The sequence below is a fragment of the Oncorhynchus clarkii genome, chromosome 32 (assembly GCF_045791955.1).
Source record: "Oncorhynchus clarkii lewisi isolate Uvic-CL-2024 chromosome 32, UVic_Ocla_1.0, whole genome shotgun sequence".
NCBI lineage: Eukaryota > Metazoa > Chordata > Actinopteri > Salmoniformes > Salmonidae > Oncorhynchus > Oncorhynchus clarkii.
Genome location: NC_092178.1, coordinates 7,374,822 through 7,401,186, shown reverse-complemented (window position 1 = coordinate 7,401,186; position 26,365 = coordinate 7,374,822).

Sequence of the window (26,365 nt, the reverse complement as noted above, 5' to 3'; positions counted from 1 at the left end):
CCTGTCCCCTCTAGTGCCCCTCACAACCCCCCCCCCCCACTCTGTCCTCTCCTGTCCCCTCTAGTGCACCTCACAACCCCCACCCCCCCCCACCCCCCACTCTGTCCTCTCCTGTCCCCTCTAGTGCCCCTCACAACCCCCCCCCCACCCCCCCCACTCTGTCCTCTCCTGTCCCCTCTAGTGCCCCTCACAACCCCCACCCCCCTCACTCTGTCCTCTCCTGTCCCCTCTAGTGCCCCTCACAACCCCCACCCCCCCCACTCTGTCCTCTCCTGTCCCCTCTAGTGCCCCTCACAACCCCCCCCCACCCCCCCCACTCTGTCCTCTCCTGTCCCCTCTAGTGCCCCTCACAACCCCCACCCCCCCCACTCTGTCCTCTCTTGTCCCCTCTAGTGCCCCTCACAACCCCCAGCCCCTCACTCTGTCCTCTCCTGTCCCCTCTAGTGCCCCTCACAACCCCCCCCCCCCCCCCCCCCCCCCTCACTCTGTCCTCTCCTGTCCCCTCTAGTGCCCCTCACAACCCCCCCCCCCCACCCCCCCACCCCCCCACTCTGTCCCCCTTACGTGCTCTTTGGACCTGACAGTTTAAATCAATTAGAACCTGATACAAACAGACTCTCTCTCTCTCTCTCTCTCTCTCTCTCAGTTCAATTCAATTTACAGGGCTTTATCGGTAAGGGAAAGATATGTTAACGTTGCCAAAGCAATCGAATTAGATAATAAACAAAAAGGAAATAAACAAGTCTCCCTCCTTCTTAAGCCACTGTATAGTATCAACTTCTAAAATCCCAGGAAGTAGAGATGTGCTACTTAGTTCAGATAATCTGTTTTACATGTCCCTTTTCCTTAATCAGTCAGCTCTACACTGAGTGGACAAAACATTAGGAACACCTTTCTAATGTTGAGTTTACACCCGCTTTTTTCCCCTCAGAACCGCCTCATTTCATCGGGGCGTGGACTCTACAAGGTGTTGAAAACGTTCCACAGGGATGCTGGCCCCATGGTAACTCCAATGCTTCCCACAGTTGTTTCAAATTGGCTGGATGTCCTTTGGGTGGTGGACCCTTTCTTGATACACACGGGGAAACTGTTGAGCTATAGTCTACTCAAACCGGTGCGCCTGGCACTTAAATCTTGTGTCTTGCTCATTCACCCTGTGAATGACACACATACACAATCCATGGCTCAATTGTCTCAAGGCTTAAAAATCCTTCTTTAACCCATCTCCTCCCCTTCATCTACACTGATTGAAGTGGATCTAACAAGTGACGTCAATAAGGGGTCACATCTTTCACCTGGATTCACCTGGTCAGTCGGGTGTCCTTAATGTTTTGTACACTCAGTGTATAGACAGTATATGACGAATGTTGACATTGACATTTACATAATTTCTTTATATAACCTATTTACGTTTGGACTGTGCACTGAAAATAAACTAAACCTTTTACCAACATTCTTTCATCAGCTGTATGAAAACACAACTCTAAATTGGTAACCTTGGTGATTAGGCTCTCTCCTGTGGTTGGATCGCGCACATGATCGCGACAAGCTGGTATCATTACATTGTGTCTGTGTGTGTTTGTCTGTGTGTGTTTGTGCAGGTGAATGTGCGTGTGTGTGCGTTTGTGCGAGCGTGAGTGTGTGTTTGTGTGTAGGAGTGTATGTCATTGGTGCCCACCAGCACGGGTAAAATGTCCCCCATTTGATTGATGGGCTAATCAGGCTAACAAAGGACTTTGCAGAAGGACACACACCCACTGATCAGCCATCACGGAAACAGTCAGAAGGACACACACTCACTAACCAGCCGTCATGGAAACAGTCAGAAGGACACACACTCACTAACCAGCCGTCATGGATACAGTCAGAAGGACACACACTCACTAACCAGCCGTCATGGATACAGTCAGAAGGACACACACTCACTAACCAGCCGTCACGGAAACAGTCAGAAGGACACACACCCACTAACCAGCCGTCACGGAAACAGTCAGAAGGACAGACACCCACTAATCATCCGTCACGGAAACAGTCAGAAGGACACACACTCACTAACCAGCCGTCACGGAAACAGTCAGAAGGACACACACTCACTAACCAGCCGTCACGGAAACAGTCAGAAGGACAGACACCCACTAACCAGCCGTCATGGATACAGTCAGAAAGACACACACTCACTAACCAGCCGTCACGGAAACAGTCAGAAGGACAGACACCCACTAACCAGCCGTCATGGATACAGTCAGAAGGACACACACTCACTAACCAGCCGTCACGGAAACAGTCAGAAGGACACACACCCACTAACCAGCCGTCACGGAAACAGACGGACACACACCCACTAATCATCCGTCACGGAAACAGTCAGAAGGACACACACTCACTAACCAGCCGTCACGGAAACAGTCAGATGGACACAATCACTAACCAGCCGTCATAGAAACACACATACTGGCGTGTGCATGTGTGTTCTGATTTATAATTGGCTTAGACTCATTCAAACATGTTAAGTGGTTGCCAAGGTGACAACTTCCATTTTCTAAATTGAAAAACACAGAAATGTAAACACACACACACACACACACACACACACACACACACGCAGACACATCAACAGCAACATAAACTAAGCAAGACCCCAAAATCCCAATTAAGTGCAGTGATTAGCAACAAAACAGCAATTAAGAACATTGCAAGACACCATCCTGAATTTAGCAAATTATACAGTCTACAGATTATACAGTCTACAGATTATACAGTCTACAACAGCTATAGTCTACAGATTATACAGTCTACAGATTATACAGTCTACAGATTATACAGTCTACAACAGCTACAGTCTACAGATTATACAGTCTACAGATTATACAGTCTAGAACAGCTATAGTCTACAGATTATACAGTATACAGATAATACAGTCTACAGATTATACAGTCTACAGATTATACAGTCTACAACAGCTATAGTCTACAGATTATACAGTCTACAGATTATACAGTCTACAACAGCTATAGTCTACAGATTATACAGTCTACAGATTATACAGTCTACAACAGGTATAGTCTACAGATTATACAGTCTACAACAGCTATAGTCTACAGATTATACAGCATACAACAGCTATAGTCTACAGATTATACAGTCTACAGATTATACAGTCTACAACAGGTATAGTCTACAGATTATACAGTCTACAACAGCTATAGTCTACAGATTATACAGTCTACAGATTATACAGTCTACAGATTATACAGTCTACAGATTATACAGTCTACAACAGCTATAGTCTACAGATTATACAGTCTACAGATTATACAGTCTACAACATCTATAGTCTACAGGTTATACAGTCTACAACAGCTATAGTCTACAGATTATACAGTCTACAACAGCTATAGTCTACAGATTATACAGTCTACAACAGCTATAGTCTACAGATTATACAGTCTACAACAGCTATAGTCTACAGATTATACAGTCTACAACAGCTATAGTCTACAGATTATACAGTCTACAGCAGCTACAGTCTACATATTATACAGTCTACAACAGCTACAGACTACAGATTATACAGTCTACAACATATATAGTCTAGAACAGCTACAGTCTACAACAGCTACAGTCTACAACAGCTATAGTCTACAACAGCTATAGTCTACAGATTTAACAGTCTACAACAGGTATAGTCTACAGATTCTAGTCTACAACAGCTATATTCTACAACATATATAGTCTAGAACAGCTACAGTCTACAACAGCTACAGTCTACAACAGCTATAGTCTACAACAGCTATAGTCTACAGATGTAACAGTCTACAACAGCTTTAGTCTACATATTTAACAGTCTACAACAGCTAGAGTCTACCGATTCTAGTCTACAACAGCTATAATCTACAACAGCTACAGTCTACAACAGCTACAGTCTATAGATTCTAGTCTACAACAGCTATAGTCTACAACAGCTACAGTCTACAACAGCTATAGTCTACAAATTCAAGTCTACAACAGCTACAGTCAACAACAGCTATAGTCTACAACAGCTATAGTCTACATATTTAACAGTCTACAACAGCTATAGTCTACAACAGCTATAGTCTACAGATTTAACAGTCTACAACAGCTATAGTCTACAGATTATACAGTCTACAACAGCTATAGTGTACAACAGCTACAGTCTACAACAGCTACAGTCTACAACAGCTATTGTCTACAGATGTAACAGTCTACAACAGCTATAGTCTACATATTTAACAGTCTACAACAGCTATAGTCTACAACAGCTATAGTCTACAGATTTAACAGTCTACAACAGCTATTGTCTACAGATTTATTAACAGTCTACAACAGCTATGGGGGGTTATAGTCTACAACAGCTTTATGGGGGGGCTATAGTCTACAACAGCTTTATGGGGGGGTTATAGTCTACAACAGCTTAATGGGGGGGCTATAGTCTACAACAGCTTTATGGGGGGGGATATAGTCTACAACAGCTTTATGGGGGGGCTATAGTCTACAACAGCTTTATGGGGGGATTATAGTCTACAACAGCTTAATGGGGGGGCTATAGTCTACAACAGCTTTATGGGGGGGGGGCTATAGTCTACAACAGCTTTATGGGGGGGGGCTATAGTCTACAACAGCTTAATGGGGGGGTTATAGTCTACAACAGCTGTATGGGGGGGGCTATAGTCTACAACAGCTTTATGGGGGGCTATAGTCTACAACAGCTTTATGGGGGGGGCTATAGTCTACAACAGCTTTATGGGGGGGTTATAGTCTACAACAGCTTTATGGGGGGGGGGGTATAGTCTACAACAGCTTTATGGGGGGCTATAGTCTACAACAGCTTTATGGGGGGGGCTATAGTCTACAACAGCTTTATGGGGGGCTATAGTCTACAACAGCTTTATGGGGGGGGCTATAGTCTACAACAGCTTTATAGGGGGGTTATAGTCTACAACAGCTTTATAGGGGGGTTATAGTCTACAACAGCTTTATGGGGGGGGGGGGGGGGCTATAGTCTACAACAGCTTTATGGGGGGGGGCTATAGTCTACAACAGCTTTATGGGGGGGGGCTATAGTCTACAACAGCTTTATAGGGGGGTTATAGTCTACAACAGCTTTATGGGACGGGGTTATAGTCTACAACAGCTTTATGGGGGGGTTATAGTCTACAACAGCTTTATAGGGGGGTTATAGTCTACAACAGCTTTATGGGGGGGTTATAGTCTACAACAGCTTTATGGGGGGGGGGGGGCTATAGTCTACAACAGCTTTATGGGGGGGGGGGGGGGCTATAGTCTACAGCAGCTTTATGGGGGGGGCTATAGTCTACAACAGCTTTATGGGGGGGTTATAGTCTACAACAGCTTTATGGGGGGGTCTATAGTCTACAACAGCTTTATGGGGGGGGGCTATAGTCTACAACAGCTTTATGAGGGGGTTATAGTCTACAACAGCTTTATGGGGGGTTAAAGTCTACAACAGCTTTATAGGGGGGTTATAGTCTACAACAGCTTCATGGGGGGGGGCTATAGTCTACAACAGCTTTATGGGGGGGCTATAGTCTACAACAGCTTTATGGGGGGGGGGGGGGGGGGGGCTATAGTCTACAACAGCTTTATGGGGGGATTATAGTCTACAACAGCTTAATGGGGTGCTATAGTCTACAACAGCTTTATGGGGGGGGGGGGCTATAGTCTACAACAGCTTTATGGGGGGGGGCTATAGTCTACAACAGCTTTATGGGGGGGCTATAGTCTACAACAGCTTTATGGGGGGGGCTATAGTCTACAACAGATTTATGGGGGGTTATAGTCTACAACAGCTTTATGGGGGGGGGCTATAGTCTACAACACCTTTATGGGGGGGCTATAGTCTACAACAGCTTTAAGGGGGGGGCTATAGTCTACAACAGCTTTATGGGGGGGCTATAGTCTACAACAGCTTTATGGGGGGGTTATAGTCTACAACAGCTTCATGGGGGGGGATATAGTCTACAACAGCTTTATAGGGGGGGGCTATAGTCTACAACAGCTTTATGGGGGGCTATAGTCTACAACAGCTTTATGGGGGGGGCTATAGTCTACAACAGCTTTATGGGGGGGGCTATAGTCTACAACAGCTTTATGGGGGGGCTATAGTCTACAACAGCTTTATGGGGGGATTATAGTCTACAACAGCTTAATGGGGGGGCTATAGTCTACAACAGCTTTATGGGGGGGGGCAATAGTCTACAACAGCTTTATGGGGGGGGGGGCTATAGTCTACAACAGCTTAATGGGGGGGTTATAGTCTACAACAGCTGTATGGGGGGGGGGCTATAGTCTACAACAGCTTTATGGGGGGCTATAGTCTACAACAGCTTTATGGGGGGGGCTATAGTCTACAACAGCTTTATGGGGGGGTTATAGTCTACAACAGCTTTATGGGGGGGGGGGTATAGTCTACAACAGCTTTATGGGGGGCTATAGTCTACAACAGCTTTATGGGGGGGGCTATAGTCTACAACAGCTTTATGGGGGGCTATAGTCTACAACAGCTTTATGGGGGGGGCTATAGTCTACAACAGCTTTATAGGGGGGTTATAGTCTACAACAGCTTTATAGGGGGGTTATAGTCTACAACAGCTTTATGGGGGGGGGGGGGGGCTATAGTCTACAACAGCTTTATGGGGGGGGGCTATAGTCTACAACAGCTTTATGGGGGGGGGGCTATAGTCTACAACAGCTTTATAGGGGGGTTATAGTCTACAACAGCTTTATGGGACGGGGTTATAGTCTACAACAGCTTTATGGGGGGGTTATAGTCTACAACAGCTTTATAGGGGGGTTATAGTCTACAACAGCTTTATGGGGGGTTATAGTCTACAACAGCTTTATGGGGGGGGGGGGCTATAGTCTACAACAGCTTTATGGGGGGGGGGGGGGCTATAGTCTACAGCAGCTTTATGGGGGGGGCTATAGTCTACAACAGCTTTATGGGGGGGTTATAGTCTACAACAGCTTTATGGGGGGGTCTATAGTCTACAACAGCTTTATGGGGGGGGGCTATAGTCTACAACAGCTTTATGGGGGGGTTATAGTCTACAACAGCTTTATGGGGGGTTAAAGTCTACAACAGCTTTATAGGGGGGTTATAGTCTACAACAGCTTCATGGGGGGGGCTATAGTCTACAACAGCTTTATGGGGGGGGCTATAGTCTACAACAGCTTTATGGGGGGGTGGGCTATAGTCTACAACAGCTTTATGGGGGGATTATAGTCTACAACAGCTTAATGGGGTGCTATAGTCTACAACAGCTTTATGGGGGGGGGGGCTATAGTCTACAACAGCTTTATGGGGGGGGGCTATAGTCTACAACAGCTTTATGGGGGGGCTATAGTCTACAACAGCTTTATGGGGGGGGCTATAGTCTACAACAGATTTATGGGGGGTTATAGTCTACAACAGCTTTATGGGGGGGGGCTATAGTCTACAACAGCTTTATGGGGGGGCTATAGTCTACAACAGCTTTATGGGGGGGGCTATAGTCTACAACAGCTTTATGGGGGGGCTATAGTCTACAACAGCTTTATGGGGGGGTTATAGTCTACAACAGCTTCATGTGGGGGGATATAGTCTACAACAGCTTTATGGGGGGGGGGCTATAGTCTACAACAGCTTTATGGGGGGCAATAGTCTACAACAGCTTTATGGGGGGGGCTATAGTCTACAACAGCTTTATGGGGGGGGCTATAGTCTACAACAGCTTTATGGGGGGGCTATAGTCTACAACAGCTTTATGGGGGGGCTATAGTCTACAACAGCTTTATGGGGGGGCTATAGTCTACAACAGCTTTATGGGGGGAAGCTATAGTCTACAACAGCTTTATGGGGGGTTATAGTCTACAACAGCTTTATGGGGGGGGGGGGGGGGGGGGGGGCTATAGTCTACAACAGCTTTATGGGGGGGGGGGCTATAGTGTACAGCAGCTTTATGGGGGGGGCTATAGTCTACAACAGCTTTATGGGGGGGTTATAGTCTACAACAGCTTTATGGGGGGGGGGGCTATAGTCTACAACAGCTTTATGGGGGGGGGCTATAGTCTACAACAGCTTAATGGGGGGGGCTATAGTCTACAACAGCTTAATGGGGGGGGCTATAGTCTACAACAGCTTCATGGGGGGGGCTATAGTCTACAACAGCTTTATGGGGGGGGCTATAGTCTACAACAGCTTTATGGGGGGGGGCTATAGTCTACAACAGCTTTATGGGGGGGGGGGGGTTATAGTCTACAACAGCTTTATGGGGGGGGCTATAGTCTACAACAGCTTTATGGGGGGGGGGCTATAGTCTACAACAGCTTTATGGGGGGGGCTATAGTCTACAACAGCTTTATGGGGGGGGGGGCTATAGTCTACAACAGCTTTATGGGGGGGGGGGGTTATAGTCTACAACAGCTTTATGGGGGGGGGGGGGTTATAGTCTACAACAGCTTTATGGGGGGGCTATAGTCTACAACAGCTTCATGGGGGGGGGCTATAGTCTACAACAGCTTTATGGGGGGGCTATAGTCTACAACAGCTTTATGGGGGGGGGCTATAGTCTACAACAGCTTTATCGGGGGGGCTATAGTCTACAACAGCTTTATGGGGGGGCTATAGTCTACAACAGCTTTATGGGGGGGGGCTATAGTCTACAACAGCTTTATGGGGGGGCTATAGTCTACAACAGCTTTATGGGGGGGGGCTATAGTCTACAACAGCTTTATGGGGGGGTTATAGTCTACAACAGCTTTATGGGGGGGGGCTATAGTCTACAACAGCTTTATGGGGGGGGGCTATAGTCTACAACAGCTTTATGGGGGGGCTATAGTCTACAACAGCTTTATGGGGGGGGCTATAGTCTACAACAGCTTTAAGGGGGGGGCTATAGTCTACAACAGCTTTATGGGGGGGGCTATAGTCTACAACAGCTTTATGGGGGGGCTATAGTCTACAACAGCTTTATGGGGGGGCTATAGTCTACAACAGCTTTATGGGGGGGTTATAGTCTACAACAGCTTTATGGGGGGGGGCTATAGTCTACAACAGCTTTATGGGGGGGTTATAGTCTACAACAGCTTTATGGGGGGGGGCTATAGTCTACAACAGCTTTATGGGGGGGTTATAGTCTACAACAGCTTTATGGGGGGGCTATAGTCTACAACAGATTTATAGGGGGGTTATAGTCTACAACAGCTTTATAGGGGGGTTATAGTCTACAACAGCTTTATGGGGGGGGGCTATAGTCTACAACAGATTTATGGGGGGGCTATAGTCTACAACAGATTTATGGGGGGGGCTATAGTCTACAACAGCTTTATGGGGGGGCTATAGTCTACAACAGATTTATGGGGGGGGCTATAGTCTACAACAGATTTATGGGGGGGGCTATAGTCTACAACAGATTTATGGGGGGGCTATAGTCTACAACAGATTTATGGGGGGGGCTATAGTCTACAACAGATTTATGGGGGGGCTATAGTCTACAACAGATTTATGGGGGGGGCTATAGTCTACAACAGATTTATGGGGGGGCTATAGTCTACAACAGATTTATGGGGGGGGCTATAGTCTACAACAGCTTTATGGGGGGGGGGGCTATAGTCTACAACAGCTTTATGGGGGGGGCTATAGTCTACAACAGCTTTATGGGGGGGGCTATAGTCTACAACAGATTTATGGGGGGGGCTATAGTCTACAACAGATTTATGGGGGGGGCTATAGTCTACAACAGCTTTATGGGGGGGGGGGCTATAGTCTACAACAGCTTCATGGGGGGGGCTATAGTCTACAACAGCTTTATGGGGGGGGGGGCTATAGTCTACAACAGCTTCATGGGGGGTTATAGTCTACAACAGCTTCATGGGGGGGCTATAGTCTACAACAGCTTCATGGGGGGGGCTATAGTCTACAACAGCTTCATGGGGGGGGGGGCTATAGTCTACAACAGCTTTATGGGGGGGCTATAGTCTACAACAGCTTTATGGGGGGGGGCTATAGTCTACAACAGCTTTATGGGGGGGGCTATAGTCTACAACAGCTTTATGGGGGGGGCTATAGTCTACAACAGATTTATGGGGGGGCTATAGTCTACAACAGCTTTATGGGGGGGCTATAGTCTACAACAGATTTATGGGGGGGCTATAGTCTACAACAGATTTATGGGGGGGGCTATAGTCTACAACAGATTTATGGGGGGGCTATAGTCTACAACAGCTTTATGGGGGGGGGCTATAGTCTACAACAGCTTTATGGGGGGGCTATAGTCTACAACAGCTTTATGGGGGGGCTATAGTCTACAACAGCTTCATGGGGGGGGGCTATAGTCTACAACAGCTTTATGGGGGGGGGGCTATAGTCTACAACAGCTTTATGGGGGGGGGGCTATAGTCTACAACAGCTTTATGGGGGGGGGGCTATAGTCTACAACAGCTTTATGGGGGGGGCTATAGTCTACAACAGCTTTATGGGGGGGGGGGCTATAGTCTACAACAGCTTTATGGGGGGGGGCTATAGTCTACAACAGCTTTATGGGGGGGGGGGCTATAGTCTACAACAGCTTCATGGGGGGGGGCTATAGTCTACAACAGCTTTATGGGGGGGGCTATAGTCTACAACAGATTTATGGGGGGGGGCTATAGTCTACAACAGCTTTATGGGGGGGGGGGCTATAGTCTACAACAGCTTTATGGGGGGGGGGGCTATAGTCTACAACAGCTTTATGGGGGGGGCTATAGATGTACTGCATGTTTCCTTCTTTTTCATGTTTTATGTCATCACTATACACACACTGTCATCTAAGAAACATGATAAATTGATACAACTGCTTCCCAAATGGCCCCCTATTCCCTTTATAGTGCACTACCTTTGAACGCGGCCATGTGGCCAATAGGGTGCCGTTTGGGACACAGTCTTTGCATTGTAACAATGCAAAGACTGAGGTTGTTGTTGTAAAAAGAAACAGCCTTTCCCAACGGAGATAAAGAGCTATCACCACTCAGAAAGAGACAGAAACAAAGAGAGGGTGGATGGGAGTAGAATGCAAGCTGCTGTACTGCTGATTTAGAAAGACAAGGGGGCGAGAGAGAGAGTTAGCCCCCACCCAGAGTGCAAGCTGATATACTGCTGATTTAGAAAGACAAGGGGGCGAGGGAGAGAGCTAGCCCCCACCCAGAGTGCAAGCTGCTGTACTGCTGTTTTACAAAGACGAGGGGGCGAGAGAGAGAGAGAGAGAGATAGTCCCTTCACAGAGTACAAAGAACCTTGGCGTGACCCTGGACAACACCCTGTCGTTTTCTGCAGACATCAAAGCAGTGACTAGTTCCTGCAGGTTCATGCTCTACGACATCCGTAGAGTACCAGCCTTCCCTCACACAGGAAGCAGCACTGGTTCTAAATCCAGACACTTGTCCTCACCCGTCTGGACGACTGCTACTCTCTATTGGTTGAGATCCCCGCTTGTGCCATCAAAGCCCTGCAACATCATTGTCCCAGGTTTAACAAGAGCTACATCTCAAATGGGACCCTATTTCCTATATAGTGCACTACTTTTGACCAGGTAGTGCACTACTTTTGACCAGGTAGTGCACTACTTTTGACCAGGTAGTGCACTATATAGGGAAAAGGGTGCAATTTGTGATGTAACGATTGTTTGACAATGAGGAGAATCCAAACTATATTAAAGATTGCAGCTATATATGAGTTTTTACTTCTTCCTGCCTCTGCTTGCATTGGGGATTTAGGCCCAGTTGTACCATTTGTTTACAAGCATTTGTGACAAATGTAAGAAATATTGCAAGAAGTAAGCAATTGTTGGCTACATTTATTACAAGAAGTACTGTACAATGATGAATTTTTTGAATTATCTTCTTGACCTTAACCAGTCAGGCCTCAAGACGGGTCACTCAACCGAGACTGATCTTCTCTCTATAAACCAAGTCACTCAGCTCCGTCACATCTCACATGGTCTCTCCTATCACTGCTATGAGGATGACAGTCTAATACTTCTCTCCTTCACCCTTCTGACACCCAAAATTAATCTCTGCGTGCCTGGCAGATATCTCAACTAGGATGTCAGCCCAACGACCTCAAGCTCAACCTTAACAAGACGGCCGCTCCTAGACCTCTCCATCACAGCTCACATCTCTACGGTGTCCCCCTCCCAGAGTACAAAGAACCTTGGCGTGACCCTGGACAACACCCTGTCGTTTTCTGCAGACATCAAAGCAGTGACTAGTTCCTGCAGGTTCATGCTCTACGACATCCGTAGAGTACCAGCCTTCCCTCACACAGGAAGCAGCACTGGTTCTAATCCAGACACTTGTCCTCTCCCGTCTGGACGACTGCTACTCTCTATTGGTTGAGATCCCCGCTTGTGCCTTCAAACCTTCTCAAGTTCTCCCATGTCATCCCACTCATCTGGCTTCCAGTCGAAGCTCGCATCCACTACAAGACTATGGTGGTTACCTACAGAGTAGCAAGAAGAACTACCTCTCCCTACCGTCGGTCTATGCTCAAACCCTACCCTCTAACCCAGGCAGTCCGCCACCTCTGGTCTCTTGGTCCCCCTGCACCCCAAGTTCAAACACCCGAGCTGACAAGGTACAAATAAGTCGTTCTGCCCCTGAACAGGCAGTTAACCCACTGTTCCTAGGCCGTCATTGAAAATAAGAACTAACTTGCCTAGTTAAATAAAGGTAAAATACTTTTAAAAAAATGGTGGAACCAACTTCCCCCTGTAGCCAGGACAAAAGAGTCCCTGCTCATTTTCCGAAAACTTCTGAAATCATACCTCTTCAAATTGTACCTTAAATGAATCGCACGACCCTCTCCCTCCCACCAAAAAAAGGTATCTTCCTACAAGCACTAAAGTTGCTAATAACTAATTTATTGAGGGAAAATATACTTGCTACGACTGTGATATGTGGTTATCTCAACCAGCAATCTTAAGATTAATGCAGTAATTAAAAGTAAGTCGGTCTGGATGAGAGAGAGAGAGAAAGAGAGAGAGCGAGACAAAAAGAGAGAGAGAGAGACAGAATAATGCATACCCGCTAATTATCAAAATCCAGAAAAGAGCCCTTAAATTCTACAACCACCTAAAAGGAAGTGATTCCCAAACCTTCCATAACAAATAAGAATTTGTTCTTAACTGACTTGCCTCGCTAAATAAAAGGTTAAAAATAAGAAAGCCATCACCTACGGAGAGATGAACCTGGAGAAGAGCAAACTAGAATGCTATTTGGCCCTAAACAGAGAGTACACAGTGGCAGAACACCAGTACAGGAAAATGGACTAATTCACAAACTTATCAAGAGAACATCCCTGGTCATCCCTACTGCCTCTGATCTGGTGGACTCACTAAACAGAGAACATCCCTGGTCATCCCTACTCCCTCTGATCTGGAGGACTCACTAAACAGAGAACATCCCTGGTCATCCCTACTGCCTCTGATCTGGCAGACTCACTAAACAGAGAACATCCCTGGTCATCCCTACTGCCTCTGATCTGGAGGACTCACTAAACAGAGAACATCCCTGGTCATCCCTACTGCCTCTGATCTGGAGGACTCACTAAACAGAGAACATCCCTGGTCATCCCTACTGACTCTGATCTGGTAGACTCACTAAACAGAGAACATCCCTGGTCATCCCTACTGCCTCTGATCTGGAGGACTCACTAAACAGAGAACATCCCTGGTCATCCCTACTGCCTCTGATCTGGAGGACTCACTAAACAGAGAACATCCCTGGTCATCCCTACTGCCTCTGATCTGGAGGACTCACTAAACAGAGAACATCCCTGGTCATCCCTACTGCCTCTGATCTGGAGGACTCACTAAACAGAGAATATCACTGGTCATCCCTACTGCCTCCGATCTGGAGGACTCACTAAACAGAGAACATCCCTGGTCCTCCCTACTGCTTCTGATCTGGAGGACTCACTAAACAGAGAACATCCCTGGTCATCCCTACTGCCTCTGATCTGGAGGACTCACTAAACAGAGAACATCCCTGGTCATCCCTACTGACTCTGATCTGGAGGACTCACTAAACAGAGAGCATCCCTGGTCATCCCTACTGCCTCTGATCTGGAGGACTCACTAAACAGAGAGCATCCCTGGTCATCCCTACTGACTCTGATCTGGAGGATCAAACACATGCTTTGTTTGTTAATTATTTCTTAGTGTTGGTGCCGTAAATAAATAAATAAATAAATAAATATAATATAAAGAATGTGAAATTATTTATATGTTTATAATTGTTTTATTTTACTTTTGATACTTAAGTTTAAAAGCAAATACTTTTGGACTTTTACTCAAGTAGTATTTTACCGGGTGACGTTCAATTTTACTTGAGTCATTTTCTATTTTGGTATCTTTATTTTTACTCAGGTATGACAATTGGATACTTTTTCCACCCATATTAGAGACACATATTTCCCTCAGATTCCACAGACCCGCAAAGATTTTGAAAATAAATCAGATTTTGAGAAACTCCCAAATTTATTGAGTGAAATATCACAGTGTGCCATCACAGCAGCAAGATGTGTGACCTGTTGCCACAAGAAAAGGGCAACCAGTGAAGAACAAACACCATTGTAAATACAACCCATATATATATATGTTTATTTATTTTCCCTTTTGTACTTTAAGTATTTGCACATCACTACAACACTGTATACTTTTATTGTTTATTTCCCTTTTGTTTAACCATTTCACTTGGTCTGTCAATGTAATCATATGTTTTCAATGTCAATAAAGCCCCTTGAATTGACGGAGGGAGGGAGGGAGGGTTGGGAGGGAGGGAGGGAGAGACAGAGACAGAGAGAGACAGAGAGACAGAGACAGAGACGCAGACAGAGACGCAGAGAGAGACGGAGAGAGAGACAGACGCAGAGAGAGACAGAGAGAGGCAGAGAGAGACAGAGAGAGAGACAGAGACAGAGATGAAGAGAGAGACAGACAGAGAGAGAGAGAGAGAGAGAGACACAGAGACAGAGACAGAGAGAGACAGAGACAGAGACGCAGACAGAGACGCAGAGAGAGACAGAGACGCAGAGAGAGACAGAGAGAGAGAGAGAGAGAGAGAGAGAGAGAGAGAGAGAGAGACAGAGACAGAGACAGAGACAGAGACGCAGGGAGAGACAGAGACAGAGACGCAGGGAGAGACAGAGACAGAAATAGAGACAGAAATAGACAACAGAAATAGAGAGAGAAATACAGACAGACAGACAGACAGACAGACAGACAGGCAGACAGGCAGACAGGCAGGCAGACAGGCAGACAGGCAGACAGACAGACAGACAGACCTCTAGACTGACAGAGCTATAACAATAAGTGGTCTCCTCCAGGCTTTAATAACCCTAGCTGAGATTGACACCTGAATGTGCAGTCATGCTCTAACTAACCCCACAGCACTACCAGCACAGTGCCTCTCTCTCTCTCCTCTGTATCATTTTCTATTCATCTCTCGCTCTCCTCCTCTCTCTCAGAGAAGCAATCAGAGCAGTGTTATTTGTGCTGGGGGTCTAAAGAGTAGAGATAGACAGGGAGGTAGAGACAGACATGGAGGTAGAGACAGACAGGGAGGTAGAGACAGACAGGGAGGTAGAGACAGACAGGGAGGTAGAGACAGACACGGAGGTAGAGACAGACATGGAGGTAGAGACAGACAGGAAGGTAGAGACAGACAGGGAGGTAGAGACAGAAAGGGAGGTAGAGACAGACAGGGAGGTAGAGACAGAGACCCAATTACTTCATCACACAAAGGCAGGATTAATACACCGCTGATCACAGGGTTGAGTCTCAAATGACACCCTATTCCTTATATAGTGCACTACTTTTGACCAGAGACATATGAGCCCTGTTGAAAAGTAGTGCACTAAATGGGGAATAGGGTGCCATTTAGGATGCATAATGGATGATGTCACCAGCAACACCATGTTATGCTCTGGGGGAAATGTCATTCGTGGTGGGAATGCTAATGAGCAGCACTGGTACCATGAGGAGAGGAGATGTCCTACTTTGTTGGTGCCCTGTCAACCTGGACTCAGGGATATACGTAACATATTAAATGTAAATCTGGGAGCACTACCATTAGTATGTTATTTTACGTTTTGCATGGTATGTATTAATTTGTGGATATCAATCATCCATTTCTTATGATATGTTATGAATTGCAATTTGTACAATATGGTACTAATTTTCTAAATTATATGATATGTTACGAATTTAAATTTAAGGCTAATGCTGACGTTAGCTAGGCTAGGGGTTAGGATTAAGCTTAGGGTTAAGGTTCGAGCTAAGGTTAGGGTTAGGATTTAGGTTAAAGGGTTAGGGATACGGTTAGGGTTAGGGAAAGGGTTAGCTAACATGCTAAATAGTTACAAAGTATCTGAAAAGTGGTAAGTAGATGATAATGAACAAAAATGCTAAAGTTGTCCGTGATGAGATACAAACATGCAACCTCTGGCTTGCTAGACATTCGCATCATCCACCCTACTTTGATTTTTGCCTTAAGTAACCTGCTGCCTTTACGTAACCATACCAAATGTAAGTTGTCATACTAAATTAAGTGTTATGTTATGTCTAGTCTATGAGATCAGGCTGTCCCTGTTTTAAGGAGAGAAGAGGACCCTGGTCAAAAGTACTGGACTATAACAGCTTGCCACTTGGGACACAGTGCCAGGCTAGCTGATAGGTGGGAAGGTTAACCCGCACGAATGACTCTTTGGGTTTCACCAATCAAAACACAGACCTATGGCAGCAGCCATGACGGTGGCCACGGCAACAACAGGAAGAGAGGAAGTAGAGGGACAATAAAAAACACAACTATTTCCATCTAAGAGGAGAAGAGGAGATCTCTTTACTGTAACATAGAAACTATCTGGACAGAACAGAGAGAGATCACATAATTTAGGGAGGGAGGGAGGGAGACAGGGAGACAGAGGGAGACAGGGAGACAGGGAGACAGGGAGACAGGGAGACAGGGAGACAGGGAGACAGGGAGGGAGAGGGAGGGAGGGAGGGAGGGAGGGAGGGAGGGAGGGAGGGAGGGAGGGAGGGAGGGAGGGAGGGAGGGAGGGAGTGTGACTCTGAACTTTGACAGGAGAGAGTTTGATCTTCGAGGAGTTGACACAGTCATCTGCATTTGGAAACAAGCTCTGGATGAAACTACTGAAAAGATGGCAACGACCCAAAACACACGGACACACGCAAGAAGAAGTAGAGAGAGGGATGTATAAAGACAGAGAGAGAAAGAGAGATCATCCTCAGCTCTGGCATCTTACCCAATATTTGGAACCAAGGACTGATCACCCCAATCCACAAAAGTGGAGACAAATTTGACCCCAATAACTACCGTGGGATATGCGTCAACAGCAACCTTTGGAAAATCCTCTTCATTTTCATTAACAGCAGACTCATACATTTCCTCACTGAAAACAATTTACTGAGCAAATGTCAAATTGGATTTTTACCAAATTACCGTACAACAGATCATGTATTCACTCTGCACGCCCTAATTGACAACCAAACAACCCCAAAAAAAGGTAAAGTCTTCTCATGCTTTGTTGACTTCAAAAATGTGTTGGACTCAATTTGGCATAAGGGTCTGCTATACACATTGATGGAAAATGGTGTTGGGGGTAAAACATACGACTTTATAAAATCCATGTACACAAACAACAAGTATGTGGTTAAAATTGTAAACCAAAAAAAAATCTGACATTTCTTTCCACAGGGCCGTGGGGTGAGACAGGGATGCAGCTTTAACCCCACCATCTTCAACAAATATATCAACTAATTGGCGAGGCACTAGAACGGTTTGCAGCCCCCAGCCTCACCCTACTAGAATCTGAAGTCTACTGTTTGCTGATGATCTGGTGCTTCTGTCCCGGACCAAGGTGGGCCTACAGCAGCACCTAGATATTCTGCACGGATTCTGTCAGACCTGGGCACTGACAGTAAATCTCAGTAAAAAAAAAACAATGGTGTTCCAAAAAAAGGTCCAGTCGCCAGGAACACAAATACAAATTCCATTGAGACACCGTTAACCTAGAGCACACAAAAAACTATACATACCTCGACCTAAACATCAGCGCCACAGGTAAGCTGTGAAAGATCTGAGCGACAAGGCAAGAAGGGCCTTCTATGCCATTAAAAGGAACGTAAAATTTGACATACCAATTAGGATCTGACTAAAAATACTTGAAGCAGTGATAGAACACATTGCCCTTTACGGTTGTGAGTTATGGGGTCCGCTCACCAACCAAGTATTCACAAAATGGGACAAACACCAAATTGAGAATCTGCATGTAGAATTCTGCAAAAAAGACAGTGGGCAAAAGAGAGAGAGAGAGAGAGAGAGAGAGAGAGAGAGAGAGAGAGAGAGAGAGAGAGAGAGAGAGAGAGAGAGAGAGAGAGACCCCTATCAGACCACAGCAAAATCACAGTCTACTTAAACAGAGCAATAATCAATCATGAGGCATCAAAGCCAAAGGAACTGAGTAACATTAAGAAATGCTATAGATGGAAGGAATGCAGTTTGGAAACCTACCAAAAAACAATTAGGCAACAACAAATTCAATCCCTTTTAGACAATTTCCTGGGTAAAACGTTCCGCTGTAATAGTGAAGGTGTAAACTTGGCAGTAGAAAATCTTAACAGTATATTTGACCTCTCAGCTTCCCTATCAAATCTAAAAATCTCAAATAGAAAACCGAAGAAAATTAACAATAATGACAAATGGTTTGATGAAGAATGCAAAAATCTAAGAAAGAAATTGAGAAACCTGTCCAACCAAAAACATAGAGATCCGGAAAACCTGAGTCTACGCCTTCACTATGGTGAATCACTAAAACAATACAGAAATACACTACGGAAAAAGAAGGAACAGCATGTCAGAAATCAGCTCAATGCAATTGAAGAATCCATAGACTCTAACCACTTCTGGGAAAATTGGAAAACACTAAACAAACAACAACAAGAAGAATTATCTATCCAAAATGGAGATGTATGGGTAAACCACTTCTCCAATCTTTTTGGCTCTATAACAAAGAATAAAGAGCAAAAACATATACATGATCAAATACAGATCTTAGAATCATCTATTAAAGACTACCAGAACCCACTGGATTATCCAATTACATTGAATGAGTTACAGGACAAAATAAAAACCCTCCAACCCAAAAAGGCCTGTGGTGTTGATGGTATCCTCAATGAAATGATCAAATATACAGCAAACAAATTCCAATTGGCTATACTAAAACTCTTTAACATCATACTTAGCTCTGGCATCTTCCCCAATATTTGGAACCAAGGACTGATCACCCCAATCCACAAAAGTGGAGACAAATTTGACCCCAATAACTACCGTGGAATATGTGTCAACAGTAACCTTGGGAAAATCCTCTGCATTATTATTAACAGCAGACTCGTACATTTCCTCAATGAAAACAATGTACTGAGCAAATGTCAAATTGGCTTTTTACCAAATTACCGTACAACAGACCATGTATTCACCCTGCACACCATAATTGACAACCAAACAAACCAAAACAAAGGCAAAGTCTTCTCATGCTTTGTTGATTTCAAAAAAGCCTTCGACTCAATCTGGCATGAGGGTCTGCTATACAAACTGATGGAAAGTGGTGTTGGGGGTAAAACATACGACATTATAAAATCCATGTACACAAACAACAAGTGTGCGGTTAAAATTGGCAAAAAACACACACATTTCTTCACACAGGGTCGTGGGGTTAGACAGGGATGCAGCTTAAGCCCCACCCTCTTCAACATATATATCAACGAATTGGCGCGGGCACTAGAAAAGTCTGCAGCACCCGGCCTCCCCCTGCTAGAATCCGAAGTCAAATGTCTGCTGTTTGCCGATGATCTGGTGCTTCTGTCACCAACCAAGGAGGGCCTACAGCAGCACCTAGATCTTATGCACAGATTCTGTCAGACCTGGGCCCTGACAGTAAATCTCAGTAAGACCAAAATAATGGTGTTCCAAAAAAGGTCCAGTCACCAGGACCACAAATACAAATTCAATCTAGACACTGTTGCCCTAGAGCACACAAAAAACTATACATACCTTGGCCTAAACATCAGCGCCACAGGTAACTTCCACAAAGCTGTGAACGATCTGAGAGACAAGGCAAGAAGGGCATTCTATGCCATCAAAAGAAACATAAATTTCAACTTACCAATTAGGATTTGGCTAAAAATACTTGAATCAGTCATAGAGCCCATTGCCCTTTATGGTTGTGAGGTCTGGGGTCCGCTCACCAACCAAGACTTCACAAAATGGGACAAACACCAAATTGAGACTCTGCACGCAGAATTCTGCAAAAATATCCTCCGTGTACAACGTAGAACACCAAATAATGCATGCAGAGCAGAATTAGGCCGATACCCACTAATTATCAAAATCCAGAAAAGAGCCGTTAAATTCTACAACCACCTAAAAGGAAGTGATTCACAAACCTTCCATACCAAATCCATCACCTACAGAGAGATGAACCTGGAGAAGAGTCCCCTAAGCAAGCTGGTCCTGGGGCTCTGTTCACAAACACAAACACACCATGCAGAGCCCCAGAACAACAGCACAATTAGACCCAACCAAATCATGAGAAAACAAAAAGATAATTACTTGACACATTGGAAAGAATTAACAAAAAAACAGAGCAAACTAGAATGCTATTTGGCCCTAAACAGAGAGTACACAGCGGCAGAATACCTGACCACTGTGACTGACCCAAAATTAAGGAAAGCTTTGACTATGTACAGACTCAGTGAGCATAGCCTTGCTATTGAGAAAGGCCGCCGTAGGCAGACATGGCTCTCAAGAGAAGACAGGCTATGTGCTCACTGCCCACAAAATGAGGTGGAAACTGAGATGCACTTCCTAACCTCCTGCCCAATGTATGACCATATTAGAGAGACATATTTCCCTCAGATTACACAGATCCACAAAGAATTCAAAAACAAATCCAAATTTGAAAAACTCCCATATCTACTGGGTGAAATTCCACAGTGTGCCATCACAGCAGCAAGATTTGTGACCTGTTGCCACGAGAAAAGGGCAACCAGTGAAGAACACACACCATTGTAAATACAACCCATATTTATGCTTATTTATTTTATCTTGTGTCCTTTAACCATTTGTACATTGTTAAAACACTGTATATATATATAATATGACATTTGTAATGTCTTTACTGTTTTGAAACCTCTGTATGTGTAATGTTTACTGTTAATTTTTATTGTTTTTCACTTTATATATATTCACTTTATATATTGTCTACCTCACTTGCTTTGGCAATGTTAACACATGTTTCCCATGCCAATAAAGCCCTTGAATTGAATTGAATTGAATTGAGAGAGAGAGAGAGAGAGAGAGGTCACTTCCACAAAGCTTTGAATGATAGAAGAGACAATGCAAGACGAGCCTTCTATGTCATCAGTTTATGTAAACTCAACATCCCAATTAGGATCAGCTAAACATATTTACATCAGTGTCGAGCACATTGCCCTCAATGGTTGTGAGGTCTGGGGTCCACTCAACAACCTGTAATTCACAAAATGGGACAAACACTCAATTGAGACTGCAGAATTAAAACGTTTGTGAGTGTAATGCTTACCAATGCTTCCCTTTTGTTTATTGTCTATTCCATTTGCTTTGGCAACGTAAACATATGTTTCCCATGCCAATGAAACCCTTCAAATTGAAATTGAAATTTAAATAAATGGGGGAGAGAAGAACGTGAGAGAGAGAGAGAGAGAGAGAGAGAGAGAGAGTGAGAGAGGAGAGAGAGAGGAGGAGGCGAGAGAGAGGAGAGAGAGAGAGGAGGAAGCGAGAGAGAGAGAGAGAGAGAGTGAGAGAGGAGAGAGAGAGGAGGCGAGAGAGAGAGAGAGAGAGAGGGGAGGAAGAGAGAGAGAGAGAGAGAGAGAGAGAGAGAGGGAGAGAGAAAGAGAAAGAGAAAGAGAGAGAAAGTTGATAGAGCCAGTTGGTAGTTTATAGTAGTTTATAGTAGTTGATAGAGCCAGTTGGTAGTTTGCAGTAGTTTATAGTAGTTGATAGAGCCAGTTGGTAGTTTATAGTAGCTGATAGAGCCAGTTGGTAGTTTATAGTAGTTTATAGTAGTTGATAGAGCCAGTTGGTAGTTTATAATAGTTGATAGAGACAGTTGTTTGAGCCAGTTGGTAGTGTATAGTAGTTGATAGAGCAAGTTGGTAGTTTATAGTAGTTGGTAGAACCAGTTGGTAGTTTATAGTAGTTGATAGAGCCAGTTGGTAGTTTATAGTAGTTTATAGTAAATGATAGAGCCCGTTGGTAGTTTATAGTTGTTGATAGAGCCAGTTGTTTGAGCCAGTTGGTAGTGTATAGTAGTTGATAGAGCAAGTTGGTAGTTTATAGTAGTTGGGAGAACCAGTTGGTAGTTTATGGTAGTTTATAGTAGTTGATAGAGCCAGTTGGTAGTTTATAGTAGTTGATAGAGCCAGTTGGTAGTTTATAGTAGTTGATAGAGCCAGTTGGTAGTTTATAGTAGTTGATAGAGCCAGTTGGTAGTTTATAGTAGTTGATAGAGCCAGTTGGTAGTTTATAGTAGTTGATAGAGCCAGTTGGTAGTTTATAGTAGTTGATAGAGCCAGTTGGTAGTTTATAGTAGTTGATAGAGCCAGTTGATAGAGCCATTTGGTAGTTTATAGTAGTTGATAAAGCCAGCTGATAGAGCCAGTTGGTTGTTTATAGTAGTTGATAGAGCCAGTTGATAGAGCCATTTGGTAGTTTATAGTAGTTGATTAAGCCAGTTGGTAGTGTATAGTAGTTGATAGAGCCAGTTGATAGAGCCAGTTGGTAGTTTATAGTAGTTGATAGAGTCCGTTAATAGAGCCAGTTGGTAGTTTATAGTAGTTGATAAAGCCAGTTGATAGAGCCAGTTGGTAGTTGATAGAGCCAGTGGTTAGTTTATAGTAGTTGATAGAGCCAGTTGGTAGTTGATAGAGCCAGTTGGTAGTTTAGAGTAGTTGATAGAGCCAGTTGGTTGTTGATAGAGCCAGTTGGTAGTTTATAGTAGTTGATAGAGCCAGTTGGTAGTTTATAGTAGTTGATAGAGCCAGTGATAGAGCCAGTTGGTAGTTGATAGAGCCAGTGGTTAGTTTATAGTAGTTGATAGAGCCAGTTGGTAGTTGATAGAGCCAGTTGGTAGTTTAGAGTAGTTGATAGAGCCAGTTGGTAGTTGATAGAGCCAGTTGGTAGTTTATAGTAGTTGATAGAGCCAGTTGGTAGTTTATAGTAGTTGATAGAGTCAGTTGGTAGTTTATAGTAGTTTATAGAGCCAGTTGGTAGTTTATAGTAGTTGATAGAGCCAGTTGGTAGTTTATAGTAGTTGATAGAGCCAGTTGGTAGTTTATAGTAGTTGATAGAGCCAGTTGGTAGTTTATAGTAGTAGATTGAGTCAGTTGGTAGTTTATAGTAGTTGATAGAGCCAGTTGATAGAGCCATTTGGTACTTTATAGTAGTTGATAGAGCCAGTTGATAGAGCCAGTTGGTCGTTTATAGTAGTTGATAGAGCCAGTTGATAGAGCCATTTGGTAGTTTATAGTAGTTGATAGAGCCAGTTGGTAGTGTATAGTAGGTGATAGAGCCAGTTGATAGAGCCAGTTGGTAGTTTATAGTAGTTGATAGAGCCAGTTGATAGAGCCAGTTGGTAGTTTATAGTAGTTGATAGAGCCAGTTGATAGAACCAGTTGGTAGTTGATAGAGCCAGTGGTTAGTTTATAGTAGTTGATAGAGCCAGTTGGTAGTTGATAGAGCCAGTTGCTAGTTTAGAGTAGTTGATAGAGCCAGTTGGTAGTTGATAGAGCCAGTTGGTAGTTTATAGTAGTTGATAGAGACAGTTGATAGAGCCATTTGGTAGAGAGAGAGAGAGAGAGAGAGAGAGAGAGAGAGAGGGAGAGAGAAAGAGAAAGAGAAAGAGAGAGAAAGTTGATAGAGCCAGTTGGTAGTTTATAGTAGATGGTAGAGCCAGTTGGTAGTTTATAGTAGTTGATAGAGCCAGTTGGTAGTTTATAGTAGTTTATAGTAGTTGATAGAGCCAGTTGGTAGTTTGCAGTAGTTTATAGTAGTTGATAGAGCCAGTTGGTAGTTTATAGTAGCTGATAGAGCCAGTTGGTAGTTTATAGTAGTTTATAGTAGTTGATAGAGCCAGTTGGTAGTTTATAGTAGTTGATAGAGACAGTTGTTTGAGCCAGTTGGTAGTGTATAGTAGTTGATAGAGCAAGTTGGTAGTTTATAGTAGTTGGTAGAACCAGTTGGTAGTTTATAGTAGTTGATAGAGCCAGTTGGTAGTTTATAGTAGTTTATAGTAAATGATAGAGCCCGTTGGTAGTTTATAGTTGTTGATAGAGCCAGTTGTTTGAGCCAGTTGGTAGTGTATAGTAGTTGATAGAGCAAGTTGGTAGTTTATAGTAGTTGGGAGAACCAGTTGGTAGTTTATGGTAGTTTATAGTAGTTGATAGAGCCAGTTGGTAGTTTATAGTAGTTGATAGAGCCAGTTGGTAGTTTATAGTAGTTGATAGAGCCAGTTGGTAGTTTATAGTAGTTGATAGAGCCAGTTGGTAGTTTATAGTAGTTGATAGAGCCAGTTGGTAGTTTATAGTAGTTGATAGAACCAGTTGGTAGTTTATAGTAGTTGATAGAGACAGTTGATAGAGCCATTTGGTAGAGAGAGAGAGAGAGAGAGAGAGAGAGAGAGAGAGAGAGAGGGAGAGAGAAAGAGAAAGAGAAAGAGAGAGAAAGTTGATAGAGCCAGTTGGTAGTTTATAGTAGATGGTAGAGCCAGTTGGTAGTTTATAGTAGTTGATAGAGCCAGTTGGTAGTTTATAGTAGTTTATAGTAGTTGATATAGCCAGTTGGTAGTTTGCAGTAGTTTATAGTAGTTGATAGAGCCAGTTGGTAGTTTATAGTAGCTGATAGAGCCAGTTGGTAGTTTATAGTAGTTTATAGTAGTTGATAGAGCCAGTTGGTAGTTTATAGTAGTTGATAGAGACAGTTGTTTGAGCCAGTTGGTAGTGTATAGTAGTTGATAGAGCAAGTTGGTAGTTTATAGTAGTTGGTAGAACCAGTTGGTAGTTTATAGTAGTTGATAGAGCCAGTTGGTAGTTTATAGTAGTTTATAGTAAATGATAGAGCCCGTTGGTAGTTTATAGTTGTTGATAGAGCCAGTTGTTTGAGCCAGTTGGTAGTGTATAGTAGTTGATAGAGCAAGTTGGTAGTTTATAGTAGTTGGGAGAACCAGTTGGTAGTTTATGGTAGTTTATAGTAGTTGATAGAGCCAGTTGGTAGTTTATAGTAGTTGATAGAGCCAGTTGGTAGTTTATAGTAGTTGATAGAGCCAGTTGGTAGTTTATAGTAGTTGATAGAGCCAGTTGGTAGTTTATAGTAGTTGATAGAGCCAGTTGGTAGTTTATAGTAGTTGATAGAACCAGTTGGTAGTTTATAGTAGTTGATAGAGCCAGTTGGTAGTTTATAGTAGTTGATAGAGCCAGTTGATAGAGCCATTTGGTAGTTTATAGTAGTTGATAGAGCCAGCTGATAGAGCCAGTTGGTCGTTTATAGTAGTTGATAGAGCCAGTTGATAGAGCCATTTGGTAGTTTATAGTAGTTGATTAAGCCAGTTGGTAGTGTATAGTAGTTGATAGAGCCAGTTGATAGAGCCAGTTGGTAGTTTATAGTAGTTGATAGAGTCCGTTAATAGAGCCAGTTGGTAGTTTATAGTAGTTGATAAAGCCAGTTGATAGAGCCAGTTGGTAGTTGATAGAGCCAGTGGTTAGTTTATAGTAGTTGATAGAGCCAGTTGGTAGTTGATAGAGTCAGTTGGTAGTTTAGAGTAGTTGATAGAGCCAGTTGGTTGTTGATAGAGCCAGTTGGTAGTTTATAGTAGTTGATAGAGCCAGTTGGTAGTTTATAGTAGTTGATAGAGCCAGTGATAGAGCCAGTTGGTAGTTGATAGAGCCAGTGGTTAGTTTATAGTAGTTGATAGAGCCAGTTGGTAGTTGATAGAGCCAGTTGGTAGTTTAGAGTAGTTGATAGAGCCAGTTGGTAGTTGATAGAGCCAGTTGGTAGTTTATAGTAGTTGATAGAGCCAGTTGGTAGTTTATAGTAGTTGATAGAGTCAGTTGGTAGTTTATAGTAGTTTATAGAGCCAGTTGGTAGTTTATAGTAGTTGATAGAGCCAGTTGGTAGTTTATAGTAGTTGATAGAGCCAGTTGGTAGTTTATAGTAGTAGATTGAGTCAGTTGGTAGTTTATAGTAGTTGATAGAGCCAGT